General features: G+C 42.9%; 1 protein-coding gene across 1 annotated transcript in view; it reads right to left on the reverse strand.

Annotated features, from left to right (window-relative positions):
- Nucleotides 1-20,266, reverse strand: part of tmcc1a (transmembrane and coiled-coil domain family 1a) — a 63,188-nt gene extending 42,922 nt beyond the window's left edge. The window contains exon 1 of the mRNA XM_015968405.3: nucleotides 20,175-20,266. The gene's annotated coding sequence lies outside the window, so the exon portion shown is untranslated. The remainder of the gene's footprint in view (nucleotides 1-20,174) is intronic.
- Nucleotides 20,267-20,882: the final 616 nt, after the last annotated feature.

A 20,882-nucleotide genomic window follows, 5' to 3' on the forward strand; every position in this document is an offset into this window, starting at 1 on the left:
ACCGCATTTTGAAAAATACAGTTTAGTATACTATATACACCATCTACTATGAGCGAAACAGTAATAGTAATTACATACAAATAAAACTTGCCACCTGCAGTACCTAAATCTCTCACCAGAGGGAAGCAGAAAAGGATAAGAGTCAATACAGCAGGAAATGGTCGGAGGAACATACTAATCCTGTTAAAGATGTAGAGGGCTTAGAAACTCATAAAAAGGAGAAAAAGAACATTAAGTCCTTAACTTGGACTTGACACGAAGACAACCTGTAACAATGATGAATAATGAAGTCTGTCGTCGCCTTCTGATGCGTTTTTATCTTTGATGCATATTTTATAGCGGGACAGTGCACAGTGAAACAATTCTAATGCTCTTTCTTCTACATCAACTTATTGTTAATATATTTCTCCCATGTTGTTAAATAAAAAAAGTCCAAATCCTAAAACAGAGCTTGAGACAGAGGTCATGCTGGCCTGTGTTCTGACCCCTGAAGTAGCCATGTTGTTGCTTTTTGCTGAACATACAGTCCATGAATTCAAAATATGGACAGAGCCTAAACAAGCCGATGCAGTGTTTCCAGAAGAGTCTGCAAGCTGGCATGGAATAGACCGCTCTTTGTTTCCTGTGAGCCCCACACAGGCCCATCGCTGCTCTTTGTCCCGCATCTCTTTCACTGACAGACACACATCAATAAGAGCAGAATCAGGCCAGAGAGTTTGCTCCGCTGTGCTTGAGGGCATGCACAAATATGTGTTTGTGTAAAATGAGCAACGACCAAAAAATAAAGTATAAATAAAATGTGTAAATGAGGAAAAATTAATCAGAGTGGATATGAGAGTATCGTCTTTGACCAGTAGAAACAGGAACATGTCTCTTTTAGCACATGCAGAATGACAGGACAGCCAGGAAACAGGAGCAATCGTTATTGTGTGTGTGTGTGTGCGTGTGTGTGCGTGCGTGCGTGTGTGCGTGTGTGTGTGTGTGTGTGTGTGTGTGTGTGTGTGTGTGTGTGTGTGTGTGTGTGTGTGTCTGGAAGGCAGATAATGGCACGGTTGTGCCAGCTGTGACAGTAGAGCAGATGACTTCAGTGCACTGCAGAGTCTGATACGAGACACCAGTCTTTGGATCAAATGGTTACAGAGACTTAGAGCAGGGTGACGAGGGGTAACTAGGGTGTGAAAGAGGTCACAATTGATCAAAGACATCTAGTGGTCCATGGCGTGTTTCACCTGGTTGTATCAGGTTCAACCCGGGCACAATGGACACAGCAGGTCTAATGGAGGAGGTAAAGGCAGGTCGTTTGCTAAAAATGGGAGGTACAAAGCTCTATTGTCCAAGACAAAAACCTGCAGGGGAGGTCCTCGTGCCAACGCTGAGCTCAGCTTTCTAGGAACAGGCCAAACCAGACGATACAAGATAAATCAACTCCCAACATATGTAGATGTAAAGAATTACAAACACAAATGTGGGGGCACACGCATGCGCGCGTGCACACACACACACACACACGGGTCTTTAATGTTGTTTTGTGTCCATCAGACACCTTTAAAACTTGACAAGATAAAAACACACAAAGAGAAAAACTCTCACTGACTCAAAACCTGCAGCAGCCACAACTGGTGTTACAGCGAGTGTGAAGCAAGTCGGAGTCATCTGAGCGTGCCAAATAAAAACCAAGACAACTGTTATGCTGATCTGCTGTAATTGTAAATAGTTTATATGATCTGTTTCATAATAATGGAGCATAAGAGCACAGCAGCAATGTTACATGGACATGAAGCCTGTAAGTACATTTTATTTATATAACACTCATCACAGACTTTGAATCACAAAGTGCTTCAATTGATAAAATAAATAAAACATAAAATCATAAATTCATGATGATCTTAAAACATAAATAGATTCAAATTAGAATAAAAGTCATACAATTATTAAATATCATCAAACAAATGAAAGATGATTACAAATTTGAGCCAAAAATAAGAAAATAAAAGATTTTGGTAAAAGCAGCTTTAAATAAAAGGGTCTTTAGCTGTTTTTTAACGTGTCCAGACTGTCAATGCTATGTAAGGATAAAGGAAGATCATTCTAAAGTTGGGATGCAACAGTCTGGAAGGAGCGATCATTTCCACTTTTATTTCTGGTCTTTGGAACCTCTAGAAGGTTCTGGTGTGTGGACCTGAGGGCTCGGGTTGGAGCATGAGGCTTTTAACAGTTCAGTAATATAGAGAGGAGCTTGACCATGTAGATTCCTGAAGGTTATGGTCAGGATTCTAAAATGAACTCTAAAGTTAACGGGTAACCAGTGCAGAGGCATTAGAATAGGAGTGATGTGTGCTCTTCTTTTTGCTCCAGTTAGGAGCCTCACTGCAGAGCCTTGGACCAACCGAAGGCGGTCAAGGGCTTTTTTGTTAAAACATGTGAAAAGTGGTTACAGTAATCTAGACGGGAGGAGATAAAAGCATGGATAACAATTTCAAGTTCATGTTTTGACACTAATCTTTCCAGTTTGGAGATATTTCTTAAAGGATAAAAACAGTTTCGGACCAACGTTTTTGAGTTGCCTTCAACAGACATTGATTGGTCAAAAATAACGCCTAAATTCCTCAAGTTTGTCTTGACGGCAGAGGAAAAATGACCAAGTTTTAGACTAATCAGGGGAACCATGCTCTCAGGGGCAATGATCCGACATTCTGTCTTTTCAGAGTTGAACGGAAGGAAGTTATCTTCTAGCCAGCTGGTAATAGCTGATACACTCTTGTAGTTCAGACAGTTTATAGAAGTCCCTAAAGGAGCAGTACAGCTGAATGTCATCTGCATTTAGGTGATAAGAGACATTATGAAAAGAATCAGTTATCTGTCTAAGAGTGTATGTACAATAGAAACAAGAGTGGACCCAAAACAGAGCCTTGCGGTACCCCACAGAACAGATCAGTAGAATCTGACATGATTTAGTTTATACAGACACTGTAACTTCTGTTAAAAAGGTACGATCTAAACCAGTCTAGAACAGTTCCAGAGATCCCCACGAAGTCACAAAGTCTGTTAATTAAGGTGCTGTGATCAACAGTGTCAAAAGCTGCAAAACGATCTAACAATACTAACACTGTAGACTCTCTGTTGTCTGCAGCCATCCTGATGTTACTAGAAACTTTAAGTGAGCAGTCAGGCAGCCTGCACCAGCATGCAGAAAAGGTTTTGGGTTTACAGAGCAGGTTTTGTTTATGGAACACTGTATCTGTGCTCAACACCACAGGAAGTGTCCTAATCAATAATGTACACCCTTGTAATAAAAATGAACTTGTCATCTGTTGTATAATTGCTTTATACAAGTTATTGATCACTACTGTTTGTCAATCACACTTATCATGAGGATGTAATCAAGGAGAGCCGAACATAATGTGATCATGAGGATGTAATCAAGGTAATCCTGGTGGAGGTGTGCAGCTTTGCACGCACATCAGGGAATGTATAAGGAGCAGAGCAGAGCTCAGAGCTGTTAGAGCTGTTTGAAGGATTCTATTTGACGAGGTTCATGGATTACGTTTTCTAACTGGGGTGTTCAGCTCTCCACCCATAAGCAACGGTAAGAGAAATGTTTTGTTCATGATTGATAACTTGTATGAATGCTGGTTGAATAAAGCCTTGTTGTTCCTCTAATATTCAAGTTGTGTTTCATTGTTTCTGGCGTCGACTTGACAAACGATCCTGATTAAATAAATATAAAGTGTAAAAAGAGACTTTGAGTCTTTTAAGGTAATTAAAATAAAATAAAACATTTTATTTTAGAACATTTTTGGCGTCACGAACAGGATCAGTCAAGCTATTCCAGCAACAATGAAGTGTTTTTGGAGAAGCAAAAAGGAGCCGAGTGCTTCTGGGGAGGGAACGCCGATTCCCGTGCCGATTCCCGGCTGGGAAACGGAGGAGTTCCGATCCATTGGTGATATGTTAAGGCAGCGCGGTGGACGCCCTGGGCCGTGGGGAGAGTTAAATGGAGTGGTCAGCCCCGCCGTGGTGCTGGACCGTTTGACGCGGATAGAAGTTAAAAAAAAAGCGCCGCTGGCAGGAGTGAGAGATATGATGTGGCTTTTTGCAGAAGCATGGAAAAAACAGGAGTTAGAATTGAGCAGTTGTAGAGAGCGAGCGGCGCAGGAGAAAATCCATGCTGAAGAAGTTGAGAAATCATGCTCAGAGTTTGAGCAGAGAGTGTGTGTGATGGGGAAAGAGCTAAAGCATGCTCAGAATGTTTTGGATAAAACGCTGACTTTTGTGTCTCGAGCGCAAAGGAAGGAAAAGAAGCGACCTCGTAGAACAGGTCCTGCTCAGATCCGGGCGTTTGTAAAGAATGTTGGTGAAGATTGGGACCCGCAGAAATGGAACGGGGATCTTTGGGGGGATGATGAGGAGGAGGAGTGGGTGATTAAACCTGACCCACCACCTCAGCCCTTGTATCCATCATTACAGAGGATAAAGATGTCAGAACAAAGACCTATTACTAGGCGTCGGCGAGAACAGCAAATTATTCCACCAATACTGGTAGATATGGTGGATGATCAGGGACGGCCGGAACTCGATGAGGCGGGTAATATAAGAAGGATGTTACAACAGCAGCCACAACCCGCCCCTAGGCTGCTAACAACGCTAGAGGATTATTCACAAGATGAGTTAAATCACATGAATGGGAAGCTGAAACAGCGCCCAGGCGAACCAACTGACTCCTGGCTTAATCGCCTTATGGAGGATGGCGCGTGTGATATAGCCATAGATGCCGGTGATGCCATGAGATTTTCAGGATTAAGTACTGATGCACAGATAAATGCTGAATACAGGGCTACAGTCCGGGCATTGCCAGCTGATGAAGATTTCAATGTGGGGGATGCATATGCTCTGGCATGTCATGTAATCTATCCTACCACGGCGGACTGGTCTGAGATTAAAGGGCAATGGCAGACAGTGAGAGATGCCATTCAGCGGCTCACCAGACTCACTATTAGAGAGCAAGTGGCTCGAAACGGGGGAGCTGGAGTGGTGGACTGTAACATCTCTAAGGCAACTAGAGATCACCTCATCAGACATGCCCCACCACATTATAAACCCATGGTGACCAGCTTGTTGTTTGGCGCGGCAGACCAGACTTTTGCCGCGATAAAAGATCGTCTTGGCGAACTCACCACGCTGGGTGATTGGTCTGAGACGAGGAGAGAGGGAGCTAGAACTGAAAATAAACCCAGGATTGATCCACATTCAAGGGGTCGTAAAGGGGGGGCAATGGGCCCCTCTAGAACAGATCTGTGGAGGGCACTGCGACAAGCGGGAGTGCCGTTTGAGGAGATTGATGGATTGCCCACTAATGCATTGATGGAGAAATGCAGCCAAATGGGACTGAAGGTCCATTGTCAGTTCAGACATTGTCCTGAAAAGGACGACAGGATGTCTGTGTCAGAATTGGTTGGAATGTTGCAGAATGTGATCAGGGAGGTGGCGTCGAAGCCTGCTGAACCTTCCGCCCCTCCCAAGGAATCTTCAGAGGAGGAGAGTTCAGATGAGTGTTATCAGGTGGCGGCAGTGAAGCGTAGAAAGAAAAAACAGCACCGAAGGGAACATGATGATGAATAGGATGAAGGTCAAGCTCGGGTTGTTGCCAGTGCCTCAGGATGGTCAGTAAATGATATCAGACCACATGTGGAATTACAGATTTATTGGAAAAAATCAGTACAGACAGTAATGGCATTGGTTGACACTGGGGCGGAGGCCTCTGTAATTCATGGCAATCCTGATAAAATAAAGGGAAACATTGTACCTTTGACTGGACTTGGGGGGCAGATGTTAGTAGGAAAGGGAGTAACTTTGCCCTTAAAAATAGGAAATCAACCTATTAGAAATTACAGTGTAGTAGTGGCTCCTGCAAAGGAATGGATTATTGGAATGGATATATTGGCCGGAATGACTCTTCATCTGAAACATGGTCGATTTTGTTTTGGTATAAACAGAATCCACACCATTTTGGTAGGCAAGGTCAAAATGACACCTTTTCCCATTCCTGAAGCAACACAGGTGGTATCACAAAAACAATACCGGTTGCCTGGGGGTCAGAAAGAAATTACGGACACTATTAAAGAATATCTGGAGGCAGGAGTTTTGAAAACATGCACCACACGGTGGAATAATCCCTTATGGCCAGTGAAGAAATCAGATGGTTCATGGAGAATGACTGTGGATTATAGAGCGCTGAATAAACATACTCCTCCTTTAACGTCTGCGGTTCCGGATGTTATCACGATTGTGGAAAGGGTGCAGCATCACTCTGGTACATGGTATGCGGTGATAGATTTGGCCAATGCTTTCTTTACCATACCTATCCCTGAGGACAAGATGGAACAGTTTGCCTTTACATGGGAAGGAAGACAGTACACCTTCACCAGATTACCACAAGGGTATGTGCATTCACCCACAATCTGTCATAGGATAGTGGCTGAAAATCTGTCGACTTTAAAGATCCCATCAGGCATATTGTTATCACACTACATTGATGACATCATGATTCAGGGAAACACTAAAGAAGAGGTTGAGCAATTGCTCCCACTTCTGATAACACATATGAAGAATCATGGATGGGAGATAAATCCAGCGAAAGTGCAGGGACCTGCACAGTCAGTGAAGTTCTTGGGAATTATCTGGAATAGAGGGGAAAGAGAAATAACAACTAAAGCTAAAGAGAAAATAGCACGGTTCCCAATACCACAGAATAAGACAGATGCTCAGCGGTATATTGGGTTGTTTGGGTTCTGGAGACACCACATACCTCATTTAGGACAGATCTTGCAGCCTCTGTACAGATGCACTCGGAAGAAGGAGCAGTTTGAATGGGGGCCTGATCAACAACAGTCATTTGAACTAGCTAAAGAGGCAATCCAACAAGCTGTTTCTTTGGGGAAGATGTTGTCAGGACCAGTGGAGTTACAGGTTTCTGCAGTAAATGATTATGCTAACTGGAGTTTGTGGCAAAAACAAGATAGGTGCAGAAAACCTTTGGGTTTTTGGTCTAGGAAATTGCCTGATGCAGGACAGAGATATACTCCATTTGAAAAACAGTTGTTGGCATGTTATTGGGCTTTGTTGGAAACAGAAGCCCAAACTGTGGGGCATGAAGTAATGATGAGAACACATATACCCATTCTAACTTGGGTCATGAGCAATCCTACAACTCACCGCATAGGGGTAGCTCAAGAGGCTAGCATCATAAAATGGAAGTGGTATGTTTCTGAGAGAATGAAACCAGGAGAAAAAGGAGTATCAATGCTCCACGAGCAAGTGGCAGACGTTCCAGAAATGGATGAAGTGCCTTTTGAGGTAAAACCAATCCAGGATTCTCCTGTGAAACTGGGGGTAAGATGGAGCGAACTCACCCCAGAGCAGCAGGAGCGAGCCTGGTTCACTGATGGTTCCTGTCAATATGTGGCAGGAACCAGGAAATGGAAGGCTGGGGCATTTAACCCTGGTACACAACAAGTTATGGAACTCACAGGGACAGGAAAGAGTAGCCAATGGGCAGAGTTGAAAGCAGTACACATGGTAATAATGGCAGCTGGGGTGCAGGGAGTAAGTATTTATACTGACTCCTGGTCAGTAGCCCAAGGAATGTTAACTTGGATGCCAACTTGGCATGCTACACAATGGAAGATACATTCAAAAGAGGTTTGGGGAGCTGACCTATGGAAGGACATTTGGGAGAAATGCCAAAATATTCCTGTGTCAGTATTACATGTGGATGCTCATACTAATAACAATGATCCTGAATCCCTGCATAATCAGACTGTAGATAAGATAGTGAAAATTCAGGCTGTAAGACAATCAAGTCCTGGATTAGCCAAATGGGCTCACGTTACTGCTGGACATTGGGGTGTGCAGGGAACATTGAAATGGGCGAGGGACAGAGGAATAGATCTCATCATTGATGATATTAAAACTGCCATAGAAGATTGTGAACATTGTCAGCATACAGGTAAAGAACCGTTGGTACTGGAAAAAGGAGACAAGATAGCTCAGTTAGTAATCAAACGGTGTGTAATGTCCAAAGTTGAAGAGATTACTAAACCTACCACTATCACTCAGAGGGGTGAAACTGGGTTTGAATCATCAGACTTTACTGCGGGGGCAAAAGTGTGGGTGGAGCAGCTCAATGGTCCTCCCAGAGCTGGAGAGATTATTGCACAGGGAAAAGATGCTGTGGTAAGTGTATTGTTCCCCGGAGAGGAAAAATGGATTAATATTCCGATAAACAAATGTTACAGGAGAGAAAATTAATGCTTGTCATTCTATCTGCAGTTTTGTATGTATCCCATAGGCGGGTGTCTGAGTGACGGTGGTTGACTGGGTCCCCTTCCCCTACAAAAGGATTGAACCTTTGTCGAGGCGATGGATGGGCTCCGCGGACCTGGTGGTGTCGGATGTTTGGTCATCGTCCTCCATGTCCTCGCTGTCATCGCACTGAGGGCACATTTCTGTTGGGGGCTCACGGAAGGACAAGTGTTGGAAGAAGGGGTCATGGGCCATCTGGAATTGGTTAGCAGTATGTCCAACCGCACTCAAGGCACATTCACATGCAGAGCAAATGACGCTTGCTACTTGGGAAACCTAACATCTACCGGTAAGATGTACCGGTGCAGAGGATGTCTTAAAATCCGAGGAAGGGTGATCAGCCCAGGGGTGTTGGTTCAAGGATCAACAGTAACCTTTAATTCTGCAGCGTGCATCTGTGCATACCATCAGGGGAATGGTACTTGCATACAAAATGGCACAAATTGGAGTATGAAGGTTGATCGCGATTTCCGGATCAGGAATGGAACTGTAATCACAGGAGGACGCGCCTATTTGTACATATTCTGGGTGCTGCCCGACACAGCTAGAGCTACGCAGACAGCTGTAGCTCCCCTGGTTCACACTTGTCAACAAATGGGACAAATAAGGGTAGCCGAATATGTGCGATGGACTGTGAAATTCCCTCCTATTCCGCCTTGCAACAGGAGGAGGCGAGCATGGTATGACACCGTGCTAGGAGGAACTGGAACTTTGTATGGTCTGGCTAACACAGCAAACAATGAGGTAACACGAACTATGCTGTCCAACACTGGAGAATACACCGCACAAGCTGTCACCAAGACTGCAAGATGGATGCCTTCGACTGTATCTAGTCAGCTAGAAGGAAGTGATGTGTGGAAAAGTGTATTTAAATGGAATCTAAAGCTTTGGAATGAAACTTATGATGCATTGCATAATTTGTCACACATAGGTAATTGGACAGTCTGTTCCTTGCAGACTATTCATGCTGAGACACAGAGAAATAGGTTTCAAATACAGGTAATGAGTAATAACTATCATGCATGGCGAACATTATGGAACATCAGTAGTTCATTATGGCTACAGCTACATGCAGAAATGACGATTTGTAATAAATCTATGTGTACTGGATACTGGGATCAGTATAATATGACATCAGTAATGACTGTGTGTAGATATCAGATACTGCCGGTGATAACCACTAAAGGGTTTTGGTATCTCCATGTTAGTGGAGAGTGGTGGGATGTTAAAACAAATCGAACATATGAAGTAAAACACTGTGATGAGACTGATAAGGGTTTAGCCTGCCCATTGGTAAAAGGACATAGCAATCCATGTTTCACTGATTCAAGGGTCGTACTCTGTGATTGGACGGTCACACCCCCAGAGGAACAGTTTTGGCAGGTGGGTCCTAACACCTTATGCGTGGCTACAATGACCAATTCCCCACAGGTACCTTCAGTTCCCTTTTCAGGTTGTCTCAAGGGTATACATATGTGGGAATGGAATAACGTGACCTATTGGTTGAGTAATTACACTGTATCTAGTCGGCTGACTAAGATACAATGGGAGGTTTTACACTCCCCTTGGACACTCTCACTGGAACGATTCAAATGCGCATTGGATGGTTCCACTGAAGTGGCAAAATTGATTGACTCTCATAGGTCCAACCTTTCCAGGCTTATGGTGTCTACTCTTGTGGCACAAGGGGAAATAAAACATGTTGCTACATTGATTGAACAGGCTTCCGCTCATCATTGGTGGGATATATTTACAGGCATGTCGAGTACCGCTAATAAAGTGCTAATTCCACCTATGATTGCAGCATTAATTATAATCAGCATTCTAACATTGTGTAATCTTATTATTTGTTGGTATGTTATTCGATTAAGAAGAGAAATAAATTGGGTAATAATGCAAAGACTACGATGAAAATTAAAGTGGAACTACAAGGTATGTTATAAATGACGTTGGTTTTGATGGGGAAATGGTGATGGATATGTTACATAAATTAGATGAAAAGTTCAAGAGTGGAATGTAATAAAAATGAACTTGTCATCTGTTGTATAATTGCTTTATACAAGTTATTGATCACTACTGTTTGTCAATCACACTTATCATGAGGATGTAATCAAGGAGAGCCGAACATAATGTGATCATGAGGATGTAATCAAGGTAATCCTGGTGGAGGTGTGCAGCTTTGCACGCACATCAGGGAATGTATAAGGAGCAGAGCAGAGCTCAGAGCTGTTAGAGCTGTTTGAAGGATTCTATTTGACGAGGTTCATGGATTACGTTTTCTAACTGGGGTGTTCAGCTCTCCACCCATAAGCAACGGTAAGAGAAATGTTTTGTTCATGATTGATAACTTGTATGAATGCTGGTTGAATAAAGCCTTGTTGTTCCTCTAATATTCAAGTTGTGTTTCATTGTTTCTGGCGTCGACTTGACAAACGATCCTGATTAAATAAATATAAAGTGTAAAAAGAGACTTTGAGTCTTTTAAGGTAATTAAAATAAAATAAAACATTTTATTTTAGAACAACCCTGCACAGCACTGATACTGGTCCACTACAACTACAACACCACCACTGAGAGCAGACCAGGAAACATGTCTTCATGTGGGACTTTTCAGTGGTAAACATGGGCTTTGAGCTCAGTGAGTAAAATATTTAAAGCTCCTAATTGAGGCCTTTACTTACTAACCTGATCGGTGTTTAACAGTGTTACCACAGCTCATATTACAGCGGTTTATAGAGCTCCATCAGCTGTCAGCAGGCTGGAAAATCACCTACTCACCAGCTGAAAGCTCATATCAGAAATCGTGTTAAAGACAGAGAGAATGACTATGGTAGCAAACGCCAGGGTTACTCCAGACTTAGTAAAACAGATGAGACTATTTGACTCAGTGCTGCCAGCAGTCAGATCTAGGCTCAGGGGACCACCTTTATGTTACAACCCTGAGTTTGATTTTATCCTAAAATGCTGAGCTCAGGTGATAGAGTTTGGGTCAGGTTTAGAATCCATCCATCCATCCATCCATTGCCTGAGCCCGCTTGTCCATGTAGGGTCGCGGGGGGGCTGGTGCCTATCTCCAGCGATCAATGGGCATTCAGGCGGGGTACACCCTGGGCAGAGTGCCAGTCCATCGCAGGGCAACACAGAGACACACAGGACAAACAATCACACGTACACACACTCACACCTAAGGACAATTTAGACAGACCAATCAACCTAACAGTCATGTTTTTGGACTGTGGGAGGAAGCCGGAGTACCCGGAGAGAACCTACGCATGCACAGGGACAACACGCAACCACTGCGATACTGCAAAGCCCAGGTTTAGAACATTTGATGAAATTAAAAGTCAACATAAGTCAACATACCCTTCCATCAAGTTGAAATAATCAAACAATTTTAATTAAATGTTTTCCCTCCACATGCTGAAGGCTTCTTAAGAGGTCATGGTTACATCACACAAAACTCTTTTCTCCAAAAAGGTTTAAATGGTCACCTGACCGCCATCTTAAGGGTTTGTAAACTTCAGAGCCAATCGTTTCACAGTAAAACAAGCGCCTCAGTCTTGTTTCAAAGGGCAGACTCTTGTGGTGCTGCGCTTCCTCCTCAACCTCGTTTCTGTAGGAAGGGATCAGAGGGAGGCAGGCAGCTCGTTGCCACTGGAAACAACAGCCTTTATAAAGGAATTTCACCTTCACACTGGAAGCGTGGGAGTTTGTAGAGAAAATGAAGCAACTTTTTCTTGAGTTTAAAGTTTCTCTGCAGAAAGGCTTAAAATTTTTTTGATTTTTTTTATTAGTCTAAACTTATAATGAATTAATAAAGGAAAAAAAGGACTTATGGTACTTACTAGAAATAAGAAATGACAAATAAATAACTAAAAGGATGTCACACAGCAGGACAAAGATCCAAGAACAGCAGAATGTCTAGAGAAAATAAATCATGGTACTGAAATGGTATAATTAAAATAGAGATTCAGACTTAAAGTGGTCTTCGTCAGGAGCTAGGGTGGGGAAACAATGCCCCCCACTTGGGTATGGTACTCCAGAGTCATGATGGAGAGCACGTATACATGCAGTTTCTCTCTGAATGAGATAAAATGCACAAATTTATATGTGAAATGTAATTCATGCCTTGAAACAAAGTGTTTTCTATCTCATGAATGGTAAATGGCCTGTATTTGATATAACACCTTCAAGGGTTCCACAAGCCCCCAAGTTGCTTTACAACACAGTCATTCACCGACGCTGGGATGAACTACATTGCAGCCACAGCTGCCCTGAGGCGCACTGACAGAAGCAAGGCTGCCGAACACTGGTGCCACTGGTACCTCCAACCACCACCAGCAGTTAGTGACACCTCTTATTAACGCAACCTTCAACAAAGCTGGTCGCCAAGAACAATGCTAGCAGGGACTGTCCCACCCAGGTGAGACTAACATTAGCTTGGTAAAAACAAGAAGATGGATCTTCTCCACAAGCATCTGTAATGCAGACTAAATTAAACAGAAAGCTGGGAATGTTATTTAAATGGAACGGACAGTCGAGGAGGGGTAGGCTCGCCACACAGAAAAACGACAGAGCTGCAGCAACGAAGATGTCGTAGGCTCCATTACGAGGGGATTCACATTCTTTAACGTATTTAAGCAGTTTTTAGGTATTTATCATGGTAATTAGTTACTTTTATAATATTGTAACTCCATTTCAAACTAGGTTACTTGTTTGAAATAGTAATTAGTTACTATAATTACCTTCTTCTTTTTTACTTGCCCAAAACTGCTGTTGTAGGGAGCAACTTTAGCAACCCAGCAGTGGAACAGATGCTGTGTTGGTAGTCAGGTTTTATCTATATAAATAAAAGCTCCTGATAATGGTTTCATGAATATTGTTGTTAATGGATACCATATAATAAACTAATTGGTTATATTCATTAAGCAAGAAACACTAATGATGCATGCAAACTGTCATTTCCTTGAAGTCACTCAACTTTTTTTTTTATTTCAAATGTTAGGGCGCACCTTTCTTAGCAAGGACTTGTGCAGTTAAATTTGAAGATGAGCTGTTCACCTGTTGTAAATAAATATCACGATCACAACTATTTTAGTAAATACTGAAATGACAATTATGTTAATTTTTTATTTATTTGTGTTTATTATTACTATTTAGCACACATACTTATTAAGTTGGGAAACACAAACAAGAGTTTTTTAAGGAGACTAGAAACATAGATGTACATCACTGGGTGGTAAACGTGTGATGTTTAAAATTACTTTTGTTATAACAGAACAAAATATGGTATTTGGGAGAAGGAAAACCTCAAAAACAGGTTATGCGATTTTTAGACATATGTTTAAAACATCCAGAATAATTAAATGGTAAATGCCCTGAATTTGATTTAGCACCTTCTAGAGTTCTGGAGCCCACCAAGGTGCTTTACAATACAATCAGTCATTCACGCATTCACACCCTGGTGGTGATGAGCTACATTGTAGCTACAGCTGCCCTGGGGCGCACTGACAGAGGCGAGTCTGCCATACACAGGCGCCACCGGTCGCTCCGACCACCACCGGCAGTGGGTTGAGTGGGAGGACACAACGACAGCAATAGATTGAGCGAGGCTCGAACTTGCAACCTTCCGATTACGGGGCGAGCACTTAACTCCTGTGCCACCGATGACCCATTGATTAAATGTAATTTTAAATGTAATTTTCTACCTGGATTAGTCACAGGAACGAAACATGGACAGACAGTGCTGCTACAAAAGTAGAGAAGAGCTAGTATTGAACTCTAGACTTAAGTCTACTTCACACTGGAGGCATCAGAGGCAAGAACGTCGCTGCTTTGAATAGAATCAATTATAGTCTATGGGGTTGAGACAAACCAGCCGCAGTGCGGAAATTTCCAGGTGCATCCCAAGCCCCCACAATGCAGTTCAAAAATTGAGGCCAACCCCGAAATACCAAAAATTGCAGTTCCACCCTCATCCGCTGGGGGCTGGTGTCAGAAGCGAGCAAATCCTCATTGACTCCCATGTTAAAAATACCAATTTCACAGCAGAAATAAACATGTTTACAGCCTGGTACCAAAACATGTTTTTAGTTTAAATGATCTAGTTTACACTCATGACAACTCTGAGGGGGGTGAATTTTTTTCTCATTCTTCTGTTTAAGTGTATTAAAAGCCTAAAATTCTGTATAATTAATGAGCATCCGACCCATGTGACCACAGAGCTAGCTCCGTGGAAAGGCCTCAGAAGAGCTTCGATCTGTCCTGGAAACTGTTCCGGGATTTTGATTCTCTGTGTTTGTGTATTATTTTTTGGATATTTTTTGTGCAATTGTTGGACAAAATGACTTGCTGTGGCATTAATTGCACTAATAGAGCGTCCAAGGAGTCTCCACTTCATTTTTTTCGGTAAGTAAAATTATATTTATGTATTTTAGGTTACTGCTGAGCTCAGCTTAGATTTTAACATGTACTGTTTAACCATGAACTTTAAATGTAATAGAGTAAAACCCAGTGCATTTAACATAATGGTGCACTTTAGAAAATGGGTTGAAATATAACATGCTGGTGGAGCTGGGTTCCGACTATCGGCTTGTGGAGCTCTCGAGAGACCGATGTTTTCCACCCGTTTCTCCCCTCCCCGCAGCTCGGCGCATCTCTGTCTGATCGCGTATCGCGTCAGACCCGTGCCACAACCCGTGCACGCGCATTGGGTCCACAGCGCGCGTGTGAACGGGACTCGCGAGCGAAAATATACATGGCAGCGCGCGCGTGAACGGGACTCGCGAGCGAAAATATACATGGCGAGAGGTCATTTGTGCACTGAGAGGGAGCAAACTGTGTCTGTGAGCGCACAAGAATGTGCACAAGTGACAAACCTGCGTGCGCGCGTTGCCAACGAGCACACGGCAGAGGAAAACGTGCGCGCGCGGCAGCCTCTCTGCGCGCTCGGCAGCCTCTGCGCGCTCGGTTTCTAATTCCGCTCGCTCGGCTGTGAGGGCGTTTGGCACTCTGGAGGCGTGGCCTGTGGCAGATCTTCCCTGTCCTCTGATTGGTTAGTTTACCCCGCACTTTACTCTCTACCTATCTATATAAAAAAATCTGAGATTCAGCAGTTGTTGTCATAGCTCAGCTGCGAGAGCGGGTGACTCTCACTCTGGAGGATCCAGGTTCGAGTCCGGCCAAGGAACATAGAGTTGATGTCATATTATTCTTTCCTAATTCCTGTGATATTATTTTACAGTTGTGACCGTTCAACTGTCATTAAACGTCCGAATGTTTGCTGGGCAGTGTTTTAAAAAGTGCACATAAGCTAGATGGTTTTAACCAGGTAAAAATAGACTTGTGGGTGTAGGTATGCTCAAGTTTAAAAAGTTCTTGCCTCATTAATGTATTGTTTATTTTTTTCAGCATTTAATTGACAAATTATCCTTTCAAATAATTAATTGATGAGTTACATAATTGTCCATTTAGAATTGTTGAATGGACTGAGTCAAGTTTGGTGCACTTTATATATTTCAAAACATGTTTTTTTATTTTAATTATGCATATAAATAATTTTAATGTTAATTTATTGAAATATTTCTATTTTTTCATTACCTCACCCTTGTTTTGACAAAAACAAGACCTTGCTGGATAATATCACGGAGAAACTATTTGTTCACAGTACATGGCTCAGTGAGGATCTGTATACCAAAGGAGGAGATACTCAGAAATCTGTCTGCAGATTGTTACAACCCAGACTGGAAGTGGTGGGCTGTAATAAGAAAGGAGACCAAACAGAGGAGTGGGGGGTTCAACAACTGATTTATTTAACCAAAGTAAGTGAGGTCCCTGCTGAGGGACATCCGAGTAAAACCTTGAGATGGCCATTTTCTGTTCACTAACTTGCTTTAGTAAATCCTTACTTTTGTTAAATAAATCAGTTGTTGAACCCCCACTCCTCTGTTTGGTCTCCTTTCTTATTACAGCCCACCACTTCCAGTCTGGGTTGTAACAATCTGCAGACAGATTTCTGAGTATCTCCTCCTTTGGTACACAGATCCTCACTGAGCCATGTACTGTGAACAAATAGTTTCTCCATGATATTATCCAGCAAGGTCCCGTTTTTGTCAAAACAAGGGTGAGGTAATGAAAAAATAGAAATATTTCATTGAATTAACATTTAAATTATTTATATGCATCATTAAAATAAAAAAAACATGTTTTGAAATATATAAAGTGCACCAAACTTGACTCAGTCCATTCAACAATTCTAAATGGACAATTATGTAACTCATCAATTAATTATTTGAAAGGATAATTTGTCAATTAAATACTGAAAAAAATAAACAATTCATTAATGAGGCAATAACTTTTCTCTCTCTCTCTCTCTCTCTCTCTCTCTCTCTCTCTCTCTGGAAGCCCCACTCTAAGGGAGTTTGCAGTGTATTAGTGAGTCATATATTGTACAACCACAGTCATAAAGTTTTCAATCAGTAGTTTTATTTCAGTATGTATTTTTCCAGTATCACAAAAAATGTAATTTTATATGGTTAAAACCATCTAGCTTATGTGCACTTTTTAAAACACTGCCCAGCAAACATTCGGGCGTTTAATGACAGTTGAACGGTCACAACTGTAAAATACCTGAAATTAAGAAAAATTAACATGACATCTACTACATTTTCCTTGCCCAGACTCGAACCTGGATCCTCCGGGGCGAGAGTCACCCGCTCTCCCAGCTGAGCTATGCCAGCAACTACTGAATATCAGACTTTTTTATATAGATAGGTAGAGGGTAAAGTGCGGGGTACACTAACCAATCAGAGGACAGAGAAGATCTGCCACAGGCCACGCCTCCAGAGTGCCAAAAGCCCTTACAGCCGAGCGAGCAGGAGTCAGAAACCGAGCGCGCAGAGAGGCTGCCGAGCGCGCAAAGAGGATGCCGCGTGCGCACGTTTTCCTCTGCCGTGTGCTCGTTGACAAAGCGCGCACGCAGGTTTGTCACTTGTGCACATCCTTGTGCGCTCACAGACACAGTTTGCTCCCTCTCAGTGCACAAATGACCTCTCGCCATGTATATTTCCGCTCGCGAGTCCCGTTCACACGCGCGCTGCCATGTATATTTTCGCTCGCGAGTCCCGTTCACACGCGCGCTGTGGACCCAATGCGCGTGCACGGGTTGTGGCACGCTTTAAACGCCATAATCGCGGCTTCTGTCTGCTGCGTGGGCTGACGACTGGTTCTCCCCACAGCTCGGCGCATCTCTGTCTGATCGCGGCTTCTGTCTGCTGCGCGGGCTGCCGGCTTTCAGCAGCTTTCGGGAGACCTCTGTGTTCCACCTGGTTTTACCCAGCGGTCAGCCCGGCGTATCTCTGACTCAGAAGCTCTGGTGTTGTGCACAGCTAACTCCGGTTGTGGCTAGGTTGCTACCTCCGTTAGCTTAGCTCCCACCTCCGCGTTAGCTTTGGGTTAGCTTCAGGTTAGCTTGTAGCTAGTTCGACCGGGTGTCGTCAGTTGATCCCGGCCTTACAGCCACACCCTCAGCTCCACCTCTCTTCCCTTTTGTGGAATTGTCTGGGCTTGACGGAACCTGTGACACGGTCAAAATGGCGGTGGTGGCCACCTCCCATTTAGCCTCAAAAATGAGTTATTGGAGCCTATGGAAAGGAATTGTCCAGTATATATGTCGATGGTGCATCCCAGAAGCAGCTCACCGTGCCAACCTAAAACAGGTTTATGAACCAGGCTGTAAATATGTTTATTTCTGCTGTGAAGTTGGTATTTTAACATGAGAGTCAATGAAAACCTGCTCTATTCTGGAGCCATCCCCTAGTGGATAAGGGGGCTACTGCGATTTTTGTCACCTCCCATTGGCTTGACTTTGGCAGGCAGAGTTTGCGCCTTGTTGCGGAGACAGTTTGAAAGACAACCGTAGATTCCGCCCCATGACCGCGCTCTGCTGGCTGAAGACTAAATTTTTAAATATACAGGATGACTCACCAGGCTAGAGAGGAGCTGCTGTAAGAAGGGAGCTAGCATTCATTACATTTGTTTAATCAGAAATGTTCACAGTTAGAAATAGAAACACGACAACATGCTGTGGCATGAAGTTTGTCAAGGCTATAACACATTTTTGATGCATGGCATATGACGCTGGTGTGTTTTGCCTTCGCTCTTCCAGTTTGCATGGACTTTGCAATGCAGAACATGAACTAATTTTAGCTGTAACTGTTTGTCTATTGCATTGCTTTAAAGCTGAAATTGGAGTTCAGCATCTTTAGGTGCCTTTCTTGAAAAATAGAAATACTAAATAACTGTTCAACTGCTCCTTTCTCTGTAATTAATCTAATCCAGTATCTGCAGCTTTGTTGTGAGAAACAGACTTCCTGCACAATCGGAACTACCAAATCCTTCTGAAAGCCAAATGAGACAAAGAACAAAGTGTGACTTCTCAAATCTGATCTAGTATCAGCACATCTTCCACAAACCCAACATTACAGTGTCTCCAAAAGCTGAGCATCTATCTGGGGATGAAGCAACTCCCCCTTTGGAAGCTGCAGCATCCTGTACATAATACAAAAATGCAAACATACATCACATCGATACAAAAAGCATGCATTCTGGCCCTGGCTTGAGAGAGAGAGAAATAAACAGCGTGAGTGCAGCAAAGACGGTGGAGGGGGTTGTAGTGTCATCGTGGTGGTCTGATCGTCTGAGTGAGATGTGAATGGCTATGCTGTGTTTGCAGTGCCCTGAAGGGGCAGCCTAGCTGAACAGACAGTGAATTGCATCATGCCACGCCAGATGCTTCCAGGCCACCGTACGTACTTCTCTCTGCTGATGGAAACAGTGATCAGAGTGTATGAGAGGAATCAGTGGATGAGCACAAAGCTCCAATCCATCACAAAGAAGCAGAGGGGAAATTCACTCCTTCACACCTGTCACACCAGGTCCATAAGTCTTCAAAAACAAAAGAGAAAATATAAAAGCAAATTGAAATCCAACATCCTCTATCAGACATGTCCAAACGGCAGCCTAGGGGCCGTTTGTGGCCCTCAGAATGACTCAGTGCAGCCCCCAGTTGCCTTTCCAGAATGGTTTATTTTGTCTCTCTAGCAGGCTGCTAATGCAGATCGGCATCCTCCAACATTGTTTACGTTGTTTTTGAACATATATGAAGGGACACAACTTCTTTTCTAAATCACCATAAAAAATTAATATTTTAAAATGAAAAAGATGCTTTTGAGGACAAATAATTTAACCTTATTGGCCCTTGTTTTCAAAATCCAGCCAAGAGCTTCAAAACTGTATTCACCGGAGGAGGCCCTGGCTGAAGTTATCATCAGCATATTTCTATCTTCAGTAAATTATAATAATTTGTTTGAATTAAAATTTAATCTGCCACATGGCACATTCCATTGTAAAAAGTGTGTATAATAAAGCATGTTAGATAAACTTGTGGAGATTGTCCATAGCTTAAAGCAAGCACCATGAACAGTTACCAGTCTGCAAATGAGCAGTGATGACAACGCAGGGAACGAAGGATTTACAGAAGAGAACATTTATTTTATTCTAGTGAAATTACATGGATGCAAACGAAAACAGCAGAGCGAAAATATCCATAGACGATGTCTGTGTCAAACGTTCTTCAGTCCACAGCAGTGGCGACAATGTTTTAAACAGACTCAGGTTGACAGTCCCGTTAGTGTGTGTCATCGTGACAGAGCAGCTGTTGACGTCGACAGAGACTCAACACGCGCCAAAAACAAACACAAACAGACGGATAAACAACACAAACACACAAAAGTAGAAGTGGAAAACACACTTACACACAGGAGCCGCACCGAACTATGGGCGCTGACACCGACGTTCAGGCAGAAACACCCGGTCAGTCAGAGCGCCTCCCTCCCATCTTCACGTCACAGATGTGGAGACCAATGGTGTAGACGTACCGTGAACTGACGCTGCCGGCGTAGCAGTGGGCCGCCATCTTGGATGGGTTCCCACTCACCTCCATTGCATTTTTTTCTACGCAAGAAGGTGTTCACCCAACTAAAAACACATTTTATTTTGATTTTTTAAACAAAAGCAAACACACTGCGCCATGATAATGAAAATATAAATGAATCTGAATGAAAATTAAACAAGGTTTATTTTTCGTTCAAATTTCTTTTACTCACCTAGTCACACACACACACACACACACACACACACACACACACACACACACACACACACACACACACACACTTGGCCCAGAGAGCTAAGACCCTTGAACAATAACCTTTTGCTGACCCTCACTAACTCAGTGGTAGTTAATACGGCGATGTGGTGCAACCTTACTTTCATAGACAACAAAGGACACAAGGGTTGTCTATGCCGAAATATTAGCAAATTGGGATTGAATGATTTGGTTTTCATTTGAGTAGTTTGTACATTCATTGGGAAATAAAAATACATTATTGCTTTTCCTGTTTAAAACATAAATGTGAACCTTTTAAAATGAATGTCTGTATGAATCTCTTTGTGTGTGTTTA

The sequence above is a fragment of the Nothobranchius furzeri genome, chromosome 15, assembly GCF_043380555.1.
Source record: "Nothobranchius furzeri strain GRZ-AD chromosome 15, NfurGRZ-RIMD1, whole genome shotgun sequence".
Taxonomy (NCBI): domain Eukaryota; kingdom Metazoa; phylum Chordata; class Actinopteri; order Cyprinodontiformes; family Nothobranchiidae; genus Nothobranchius; species Nothobranchius furzeri.